Here is a 9,959-nt window from a genome sequence, read left to right as displayed (position 1 = left end):
CAGCTATATGTAAAAATAAGTAAATAAAACTAATTTTTTAAATCGTAGGAGTAAAATTACCATAAAATAAATTATCTTAGCATGTTTATTTATAAAAAGGAATTTACAAACAAATTATTGCAGTGGCAACATTGTCTTATTTTTTTTGGAATCTAATTACGATTTTCAGTTTAGTCCAATGTAAGCTGTTGTAAAATAAATTAAAAAAAGAAAATTATGTAAATTCCCGCAAAATCTAGAGTAATCTTTCGTATATTATTTTTAAAATACGTATTTATAGCTGGTCAACCCAACCTTGTCAGTAAAAAAATTAAAAATAAACAAAAATAAAATAACTTAATATAATATCTTTTTTTAAAAAAGGGAACCGCCTTCAAAAAACCAACCCACTGAAAAGTACAAAATAATTTTTATATGGCACCCCTTTACGTGTCCAGTCCCTATCCCGTCGTAAAGCAAATTTTTGCCAAAAAGTGATTAGTACCTAATAATAAGAAAATTAATAATCATCCGGGTAATTACTTAGTTTTTGAAGGCGGTGCCAAACCAACAAAAACAGTCTTTACTACCAATCAGAAAAAAAAATACGAGTAGGTACAAGAACTAAATTAATGAGTAAACTAAGTATGTCTTTATAATGCAAGTTAAGTGCAGCGTTCTTCGTTGTCTAAAATATCGGTTCTCAAACATTTTGGTTTGGCACCGACTTCAAAAACTAAGTAATTACCCGGATGATTATTAATTTTCTTATTATTAGGTACTAATCACTTTTTGGCAAAAATTTGCTTTACGACGGGATAGGGACTGGACACGTAAAGGGGTGCCATATAAAAATTATTTTGTACTTTTCAGTGGGTTGGTTTTTTGAAGGCGGTTCCCTTTTTTAAAAAAAGATATTATATTAAGTTATTTTATTTTTGTTTATTTTTAATTTTTTTACTGACAAGGTTGGGTTGACCAGCTATAAATACGTATTTTAAAAATAATATACGAAAGATTACTCTAGATTTTGCGGGAATTTACATAATTTTCTTTTTTTAATTTATTTTACAACAGCTTACATTGGACTAAACTGAAAATCGTAATTAGATTCCAAAAAAAATAAGACAATGTTGCCACTGCAATAATTTGTTTGTAAATTCCTTTTTATAAATAAACATGCTAAGATAATTTATTTTATGGTAATTTTACTCCTACGATTTAAAAAATTAGTTTTATTTACTTATTTTTACATATAGCTGGTCAAGCAAATCTTGTCAGTAAAAAAAGGCGCGAAATTCAAATTTTCTATGGGACGATATCGCTTCGCGCCTACATTTTTCTAATTTGCCGCCTTTTTCTATTGACCAGATCTGCTTGATCAAGTATAAATACAAGACGCGCTAGTAAAAAGTTGTCATACTTTTTTTGGAATCTAATTACGATTTTTCAGTATATACTTGGTCGACCAGATCTTGACAATAGAAAAAAGCGGCAAATTTGAAAAATGTAGGCGCGAAGGGATATCGTCACATAGAAAATTTGAATTTCGCGCCTTTTTTACTGACAAGATTTGGTTGACCAGCTTTAGTTATGATATGTGTATACATAATATGGGTATGAGTACCCGAAAAGAAGGACTGCCTACAAAAAGAGATGAGATCCCATCAAAAACATTACATGTAAAAAGGTGCAAGTCTCGCAACGCTTTTTACTACAAAAAAGTTTTGAGATGTAATGTGAAACCAAGTCGGTTATTTTAATCAGTGCCAGGGGGATGTTAAAACCGTATCAATAAGATATCTTTAATTTGTAATACATATAATGACTTGGCAATCGCACATAATGCTTTACTCGTACCGTAAATATGTGTAATGCTCAAACTGCAATTAGCGCTAGCGTTATGTTCAATTATTTTAATAGGTGAAGGTTCATCTTTTGTCATTATGCAGCCGTGCGATGGCCAAGTCATTATATGTATTACAAATTAAAGATATCTTATTGATATTCAATTCAAATATTCAAATTAGAAAAATGTAGGCGCGAAGCGATATCGTCCCATAGAAAATTTGAATTTCGCGCCTTTTTTTACTGACAAGATTTGCTTGACCAGCTATATGTAAAAATAAGTAAATAAAACTAATTTTTTAAATCGTAGGAGTAAAATTACCATAAAATAAATTATCTTAGCATGTTTATTTATAAAAAGGAATTTACAAACAAATTATTGCAGTGGCAACATTGTCTTATTTTTTTTGGAATCTAATTACGATTTTCAGTTTAGTCCAATGTAAGCTGTTGTAAAATAAATTAAAAAAAGAAAATTATGTAAATTCCCGCAAAATCTAGAGTAATCTTTCGTATATTATTTTTAAAATACGTATTTATAGCTGGTCAACCCAACCTTGTCAGTAAAAAAATTAAAAATAAACAAAAATAAAATAACTTAATATAATATCTTTTTTTAAAAAAGGGAACCGCCTTCAAAAAACCAACCCACTGAAAAGTACAAAATAATTTTTATATGGCACCCCTTTACGTGTCCAGTCCCTATCCCGTCGTAAAGCAAATTTTTGCCAAAAAGTGATTAGTACCTAATAATAAGAAAATTAATAATCATCCGGGTAATTACTTAGTTTTTGAAGTCGGTGCCAAACCAAAATGTTTGAGAACCGATATTTTAGACAACGAAGAACGCTGCACTTAACTTGCATTATAAAGACATACTTAGTTTACTCATTAATTTAGTTCTTGTACCTACTCGTATTTTTTTTTCTGATTGGTAGTAAAGACTGTTTTTGTTGGTTTGGCACCGCCTTCAAAAACTAAGTAATTACCCGGATGATTATTAATTTTCTTATTATTAGGTATTAATCACTTTTTGGCAAAAATTTGCTTTACGACGGGATAGGGACTGGACACGTAAAGGGGTGCCATATAAAAATTATTTTGTACTTTTCAGTGGGTTGGTTCTTTGAAGGCGGTTCCCTTTTTAAAAAAAAGATATTATATTAAGTTATTTTATTTTGGTTTTATTTTTGTTTATTTTTAATTTTTTAATTATTTTTTATTTATTTTATTTTATTTTTTACTTTTTAGTGATACGTAGTACTTCATTTATTTTAGGTTTTGGGCTAAAATACTAGTTTGTTAGGCTCTCCATTTAGTTTTGGGCTAGTAACTACCTACTAATGTTGGTGATGGCCCAACTCGATGATAAACGCGACACAACATAATACGACGTTTTGGTGCTAAACGATTTGTATGTATATTGCTCCCACTTCCACTCCCATTCCCAGTCCCAGTCTGAGTCCGACTCCCACTCCCACTATTTAATCTAAATCGGTTTCAGCAACATAAATTTGTTGGTAGTCATACCGATAGCATGGCCACCTACCGGGTCCAATTGGTTTTTCAAACCATCCATGTACTGTACACTAAAACCTACTCCAGAATGAAACAAACACTTTTCTGAAAACCGCATCAAAATCGGTTCAGCCAAACGCGAGATAATCACGAGCAAACATACACACATACATACGTACATAAATACATACGGGTCAAACTGAGAACGTCCTTTTTTAAAGGCAGTTAGAAAAAAGTTCATCGATATCATAGTGGAACTCTGCAACATAGGCACACGACGACAAGTCGGTTAACCAAAACAAAGTGTGCCTATGTTGCACCAAACCTAAGTTCCACTAGGTACAGCAAGGGTTCAGCATCAGCTCTATCTTGGGTACTGCTCTCCCAAGTGCTCATCAAGATGTGACGGATGACCAAAATAGCGTGGGCCTATGTTGCACCAAACCTGAGTTCCACTAGGTACAGCCAGGGTTCAGCATCAGCTCTATCTTGGGTACTGCTCTCCCAATTGTTCATCAAGATGTGACAGATTACCAAAATAGCGTGGGCCTATGTTGCACCAAACCTGAGTTCCACTAGGTACAGCAAGGGTTCAGCATCAGCTCTATCTTGGGTACTGCTCTCCCAAGTGCTCATCAAGATGTGACGGATGACCAAAATAGCGTGGGCCTATGTTGCACCAAACCTGAGTTCCACTAGGTACAGCCAGGGTTCAGCATCAGCTCTATCTTGGGTACTGCTCTCCCAATTGTTCATCAAGATGTGACAGATTACCAAAATAGCGTGGGCCTATGTTGCACCAAACCTGAGTTCCACTAGGTACAGCAAGGGTTCAGCATCAGCTCTATCTTGGGTACTGCTCTCCCAAGTGCTCATCAAGATGTGACGGATGACCAAAATAGCGTGGGCCTATGTTGCACCAAACCTGAGTTCCACTAGGTACAGCCAGGGTTCAGCATCAGCTCTATCTTGGGTACTGCTCTCCCAAGTGCTCATCAAGATGTGACGGATGACCAAAATAGCGTGGGCCTATGTTGCACCAAACCTGAGTTCCACTAGGTACAGCCAGGGTTCAGCATCAGCTCTATCTTGGGTACTGCTCTCCCAAGTGCTCATCAAGATGTGACGGATGGCCAAAATAGCGTTGGCCTATGTTGCACCAAACCTGAGTTCCACTAGGTACAGCCAGGGTTCAGCATCAGCTCAATCTTGGGTACTGCTCTCCCAAGTGCTGATCATGATGTGATGGATGACCAAAATAGCGTGGGCCTATGTTGCACCAAACCTGAGTTCCACTAAGTACAGCCAGGGTTCAGCATCAGCTCTATCTTGGGTACTGCTCTCCCAAGTGCTCATCAAGATGTGACGGATGACCAAAATAGCGTGGGCCTATGTTACACCAAACCTGAGTTCCACTAGGTACAGCCAGGGTGAACCCTACCAGCCAGGGTGGTTTGGTGCATCAGCTCTATCTTGGGCACTGCTCTCCCAAGTGCCCATCAAGATGTGACGGATGGCCAAAATAGCGTTGGCCTATGTTGCACCAAACCTGAGTTCCACTAGGTACATCCCGAGTTCCACTAGGTACATCCAGGGTTCAGCATCAGCTCTATCTTGGGTACTGCTCTCCCAAGTGCTCATCAAGGCGTGTCGGATGACCAAAACAGCGTGAGCCTATGTTGCACCAAACCTGAGTTCCACTAGGTACAGCCAGGGTTCAGCATCAGCTCAGATCTATGTATACTAAAACCTTCTCCAGAATGTAAGAAACACTTTTCTGAAAACCGCATCAAAATCGGTTCAGCCAAACGCGAGATAATCGCGAACAAATATACATACATACATACATACATACATACATACATACATACATACATACATACGGGTCAAACTGAGAACCTCCTTTTTTTTTTGAAGGCGGTTAAAAAAAGGCGCGAAATTCAAATTTTCTATGGGAAGATATCCCTTCGCGCCTACATTTTTCAAATTTGCCGCCTTTTTCTACTGCCAAGATCGTTCTCTTTGACGGCGCAGGAACTAGTATCACTTCTCTCTCCTCCCTCTTGTGAAAATGCCACTTGTCAAAAAAGGACAAATATACTGTTGACAAGACGAACTTTAAATCCAGTTGTTGCCGTTTTGGTGGTTACAAAGCTAAATATGTATGTGTGCGTAAAAACGTCTATGAGTGCATTTGTAGGGACGTGAAAAGTCGATTTTAATCATGTTATATATCGATAAACGCTACACAGCGGAACGGAAAAGCGATTAATTAAAGCTTCAATTTCTTCGTTAAAAATAAACAAAATTGAAATGCTAATTGATTATGAATATATTATAATATAATAAAACGATTCAATTATTGCGGAACACATATTTTAGTACGTATTTATGTATTGTAATTAAAAATCTGAACTTTCCCTTCGTTCCCTGCTGTGGCGTGACGATAAAATCGTGGTACGATAACTCGTAAAAGCGTTTTTTGATCATTTTAGGTATCGGTAAACTTTTCAAGTAAAATTCAAATTGCAAGAAATGTCGATAGTTTATCGATATGACTTTATCGACATGGCGACAGCAAGGTGGTTACAAATTGTTAATCGTACATAAAAACAAAGTGGCAACAGTGACAGCTCGCTTAGTGTCCATCTTTACAAATATTATATCCAAAGAGTAAAGTAAGTATATAGGTAAAGAGAGCCCTCTTGAAGCATTTTATGGAAACTCATTTGAAAGAGCCATCTCTGATTCTCCGCCGATACTAAGTATGTTTGTGTGCGTGCACAACTACATATGCATCCATACGTGTACTTTCGTTCCACATAATATTAGGTCTACTCGGGCGGTTTACAAGTCCATTTTTTGTTTGGTTTCTTGTAACAAAAACCTTTAATTATTTACAAGAAATCAAACAACAAATGTACTTGTAAACCGCCCAAGTAGACCTAACATTATGTGGAAAAGGTTAATGTTATCAATAATGGAATAAAGAAAAAAACAGAATATTAAATTCAATATGTTTATTGCATACATGTTTTACATCACATTATCGCTAGGAAAGTACAATTTTAGGTAAACAATAGAAAAGAAAGCGAGTGTGGTGAAAAAGCATTCACACACAAGAAAATACATGTTAATAAGAAAATATGAATAATTTACTACGCACAACACAATAATAGTCTAGGCATTGTAGCAGATTTATCGATAGTGGCGTGCCTTATCAAAAGTAGGTACTTATTAGATACCTACCACGAAATAAAATTACTCTAAAATAGCGTCCATATTGCACAAAATAACACAGAACTCAAAGCATTTTCTGGAGGTTTTCACAACAGGGCATGGCAGGGCAGGGCAGGCATGTGTTTTCATTCGGGCTATAATCTAATTTCCTCCAGCACCATAACGAAGAAAATAGCTCAACCATCACTAAAATATTTTTAATTTACGCTCTTCCAGTGACAGCTAAAAAATTGCATGTCTTGGCCATATACCTAGTATTATATACTTAGATGAGCTATACGCGTGCGCCCGTGAGGGACAGAACATACGTGATGCGACCAAATTAAAAAATAAAACCAAAATAAAATAACTTAATATAATATCTTTTTTTTTAAAAGGGAACCGCCTTCAAAGAACCAACCCACTGAAAAGTACAAAATAATTTTTATATGGCACCCCTTTACGTGTCCAGTCCCTATCCCGTCGTAAAGCAAATTTTTGCCAAAAAGTGATTAGTACCTAATAATAAGAAAATTAATAATCATCCGGGTAATTACTTAGTTTTTGAAGTCGGTGCCAAACCAAAATGTTTGAGAACCGATATTTTAGACAACGAAGAACGCTGCACTTAACTTGCATTATAAAGACATACTTAGTTTACTCATTAATTTAGTTCTTGTACCTACTCGTATTTTTTTTTCTGATTGGTAGTAAAGACTGTTTTTGTTGGTTTGGCACCGCCTTCAAAAACTAAGTAATTACCCGGATGATTATTAATTTTCTTATTATTAGGTATTAATCACTTTTTGGCAAAAATTTGCTTTACGACGGGATAGGGACTGGACACGTAAAGGGGTGCCATATAAAAATTATTTTGTACTTTTCAGTGGGTTGGTTCTTTGAAGGCGGTTCCCTTTTTAAAAAAAAGATATTATATTAAGTTATTTTATTTTGGTTTTATTTTTGTTTATTTTTAATTTTTTAATTATTTTTTATTTATTTTATTTTATTTTTTACTTTTTAGTGATACGTAGTACTTCATTTATTTTAGGTTTTGGGCTAAAATACTAGTTTGTTAGGCTCTCCATTTAGTTTTGGGCTAGTAACTACCTACTAATGTTGGTGATGGCCCAACTCGATGATAAACGCGACACAACATAATACGACGTTTTGGTGCTAAACGATTTGTATGTATATTGCTCCCACTTCCACTCCCATTCCCAGTCCCAGTCTGAGTCCGACTCCCACTCCCACTATTTAATCTAAATCGGTTTCAGCAACATAAATTTGTTGGTAGTCATACCGATAGCATGGCCACCTACCGGGTCCAATTGGTTTTTCAAACCATCCATGTACTGTACACTAAAACCTACTCCAGAATGAAACAAACACTTTTCTGAAAACCGCATCAAAATCGGTTCAGCCAAACGCGAGATAATCACGAGCAAACATACACACATACATACGTACATAAATACATACGGGTCAAACTGAGAACGTCCTTTTTTAAAGGCAGTTAGAAAAAAGTTCATCGACCCACCTAGTGGAACTCTGCAACATAGGCACACGACGACAAGTCGGTTAACCAAAACAAAGTGTGCCTATGTTGCACCAAACCTAAGTTCCACTAGGTACAGCAAGGGTTCAGCATCAGCTCTATCTTGGGTACTGCTCTCCCAATTGTTCATCAAGATGTGACAGATTACCAAAATAGCGTGGGCCTATGTTGCACCAAACCTGAGTTCCACTAGGTACAGCAAGGGTTCAGCATCAGCTCTATCTTGGGTACTGCTCTCCCAAGTGCTCATCAAGATGTGACGGATGACCAAAATAGCGTGGGCCTATGTTGCACCAAACCTGAGTTCCACTAGGTACAGCCAGGGTTCAGCATCAGCTCTATCTTGGGTACTGCTCTCCCAAGTGCTCATCAAGATGTGACGGATGACCAAAATAGCGTGGGCCTATGTTGCACCAAACCTGAGTTCCACTAGGTACAGCCAGGGTTCAGCATCAGCTCTATCTTGGGTACTGCTCTCCCAAGTGCTCATCAAGATGTGACGGATGGCCAAAATAGCGTTGGCCTATGTTGCACCAAACCTGAGTTCCACTAGGTACAGCCAGGGTTCAGCATCAGCTCAATCTTGGGTACTGCTCTCCCAAGTGCTGATCATGATGTGATGGATGACCAAAATAGCGTGGGCCTATGTTGCACCAAACCTGAGTTCCACTAAGTACAGCCAGGGTTCAGCATCAGCTCTATCTTGGGTACTGCTCTCCCAAGTGCTCATCAAGATGTGACGGATGACCAAAATAGCGTGGGCCTATGTTACACCAAACCTGAGTTCCACTAGGTACAGCCAGGGTGAACCCTACCAGCCAGGGTGGTTTGGTGCATCAGCTCTATCTTGGGCACTGCTCTCCCAAGTGCCCATCAAGATGTGACGGATGGCCAAAATAGCGTTGGCCTATGTTGCACCAAACCTGAGTTCCACTAGGTACATCCCGAGTTCCACTAGGTACATCCAGGGTTCAGCATCAGCTCTATCTTGGGTACTGCTCTCCCAAGTGCTCATCAAGGCGTGTCGGATGACCAAAACAGCGTGAGCCTATGTTGCACCAAACCTGAGTTCCACTAGGTACAGCCAGGGTTCAGCATCAGCTCAGATCTATGTATACTAAAACCTTCTCCAGAATGTAAGAAACACTTTTCTGAAAACCGCATCAAAATCGGTTCAGCCAAACGCGAGATAATCGCGAACAAATATACATACATACATACATACATACATACATACATACATACATACATACGGGTCAAACTGAGAACCTCCTTTTTTTTTGAAGGCGGTTAAAAAAAGGCGCGAAATTCAAATTTTCTATGGGAAGATATCCCTTCGCGCCTACATTTTTCAAATTTGCCGCCTTTTTCTACTGCCAAGATCGTTCTCTTTGACGGCGCAGGAACTAGTATCACTTCTCTCTCCTCCCTCTTGTGAAAATGCCACTTGTCAAAAAAGGACAAATATACTGTTGACAAGACGAACTTTAAATCCAGTTGTTGCCGTTTTGGTGGTTACAAAGCTAAATATGTATGTGTGCGTAAAAACGTCTATGAGTGCATTTGTAGGGACGTGAAAAGTCGATTTTAATCATGTTATATATCGATAAACGCTACACAGCGGAACGGAAAAGCGATTAATTAAAGCTTCAATTTCTTCGTTAAAAATAAACAAAATTGAAATGCTAATTGATTATGAATATATTATAATATAATAAAACGATTCAATTATTGCGGAACACATATTTTAGTACGTATTTATGTATTGTAATTAAAAATCTGAACTTTCCCTTCGTTCCCTGCTGTGGCGTGACGATAAAATCGTGGTACGATAACT

The sequence above is a fragment of the Cydia amplana genome, chromosome 6 (genome assembly GCF_948474715.1).
Source record: "Cydia amplana chromosome 6, ilCydAmpl1.1, whole genome shotgun sequence".
NCBI lineage: Eukaryota > Metazoa > Arthropoda > Insecta > Lepidoptera > Tortricidae > Cydia > Cydia amplana.
The sequence above is the reverse complement of the archived record's forward strand: the minus strand, read 5'-3'. Positions refer to the sequence as shown.